We start from the raw sequence: 2,500 nt of genomic DNA, 5'->3' as shown, positions 1-2,500 counted from the left end.
ATTAACACATACTTTAAGAAATTATTATTTCTTATATTTCATTCTTTATGTTATGACTTTATCTAGTTCATGTATCCAGATTTTGTGGATACCCTGTATTTTGAGGATGAATCGTTTAGAATATGTGTTGCGAAGTTTGTGTAATTGTAATGAGGGCTATAACATTGTTTGTGTATTCTGGGCAAACACTGCGCTGCTTGAGTTGTATTGAATTAAAACTGCCTGGTGCAGGATGTAAACTGTACTTAGTTCTGTCTTGTGAACAAGGTATGGTTTGTAAGCTTTTGTTCATTTTTTTTTATCATACACATTGCTTCACTTATTAAAAGAACTGTTTTTAACATCGTACCTCACATTTTGCTTAATTCAATTACCCGTCTCTCTCTCTCTCTATCTCTCTCTATCTCTCTCTCTCTCTACATTCTCTCGAGTAATGTTTTGATCAAAGAAGATCGTGATGCCTAATCTCATGCCCGAACCGTTGTTCTGGTACTTGATTATTATAGCTGAAAGGCTTACCTTGATTTCTTTGTAACATTGAATAAGCATATGCCAGATGATTGTGCTCAAGATGTTGTTGTGTACCGTGTTTGATACAATATCGTGTCTGTGTTCAGATTAAAGTCTTGGTGAATGAACCATTCGACATAGCAAACAGCTCGACTGAATTACCAAGAAATTGCTGGGGAGATATTTTATCTCTGTAGATGCTTGAAGCAGGAATTGCTCTACTCTAGTATCAGACGCTCAGGTTCAGTTTTTATCCCGAAGCTTTTTAATCAATGTTAGCTTTCACTCTCGCTTTTTTCCCGTCAATCGGTCTTTGCAAGTTATTGGCTATGGTCTTTTTCTCCTAGTTTTTACTTGAATATGCTTTGAAAACCCATTTTGATTTTAAACTCTTCAGTTGTTTTGTTTTTGAATAAATTTTTTTATTCATGCAATTACTTACCAATATGTTACACCATTGCTTTCCTTATTTATATAATTTATTTTACCGTATAACACGACACATTCCGCTTCCGTCTTTCTAAACATTTTTCGAGTCCTTCTGTTGCTGTTTTGTAGTAGTTTTCTGTTTGTATGGGACCCACTCTTATTCAGTTTAGAATATGTATCTTCTATCTGTAACAGGCTTTTAGATGATGGCTTTGAAAAGCTGTTATTCTATTCTCTTAGCACCCACTTTATTATACTAAAACTTTACGGAAATATATATCGCGTAGCAAATGTTTTTTATCTGAGATCATGTGTTGAAACTAAAATGATTACAGCGTTCGTTTTATGCTAAACTATAATTTCTAAATGGAATGGTTAACATGCATATAGTTCTCCTACTTCTCACTCTTCTTCGCACTACTACAGTAGTCTTTCTTAATTGTTTTCTTTATTTCTGCGGTGTGACTTTTATCGTTTCCGTTTACCCATAAGTATTTGTATAAGTAATTCTGAACAGATTCCCGGCTTTTGCTGCCTACGTATAATATATTATTCCCAGTCCTGTTTAATTTCTGTTCTCGGTCACCCTCAACGCTAGTTATTATAGCAGCTTTGGCATATGTCTTATTCTATACTAATTTTTACGTTTTATCTCAATTCATGAAAACCTTTGAAAAGATTCTCCAGCTTGATGTTTCTCGTAGTTTCAAGTCAACCACATGGTGGAGATTGTTGATAACTTGTTTCTAGGATCTGTATTCCATGATGGCGTCATCCAGCAGTTCTGTTAATGAAATCAGAGCCAGGCAGTGTTAGGGATAATAAATTACTTTGGAATATTCCCTTTCTTATGGGTAAAAAAAAAAGGGTCTTAATTGTTTCCCTTATGCTTGCAACGCTATTGTTAACAATTTTGTCGTGGTATGACTGATTTATTTTCGTTGGGTTTAGAACTGCATTGTGTAGAGCATCACCTTTATCCGAGAGTGTGGAATGCTAGCACATGGCTTTCTATTTGATGCTAGCTTTTGCTTCTTGTTTTTAGTGTCTTCTACAATCGTTCGATTTGGATATAGTATAACTGCTATATACATCGATACATACCTTTTGGGCACCGTTTATTTTCATGTTGTTCTGGTGATATATTACTGTTCATCAAATATCTAACCAGCATGTTGTGTTTATTTTCTGGCAATCATTTTATAGAACTAAATCTTGTGTGTCTCAGATATATTGAAGGAGGTTGATTAATATGTTTTTCACCTCCAGTATCCAGTTAGACGTTGCTTCTTGTCTGCTTATCCTCTCTTTGAATGCTACTGCACGGGTACTAGTTGGTTGAGTCAACTAGAACTTAGAAATCTTGTTAACCCCAGGTGCTTTCCAACAGTTTTAGTTTACAATGTGCTGGCGAGTACTTTGCCATTAATAATGAATAGTGCTTGCGGTGCCATTACGTAAAATGTATTTATCTCTTTTCTTTTGATTCATTGTAGAATTTCAGTACACTAATCGTTTTTGTTCCATAATCTCCATCCAGAATACATTGGTGTTGATGTAC

Source organism: Octopus bimaculoides, chromosome 2 (assembly GCF_046866305.1).
Source record: "Octopus bimaculoides isolate indiv1 chromosome 2, ASM4686630v1, whole genome shotgun sequence".
NCBI lineage: Eukaryota > Metazoa > Mollusca > Cephalopoda > Octopoda > Octopodidae > Octopus > Octopus bimaculoides.
Note: the sequence above shows the minus strand (reverse complement) of the source record.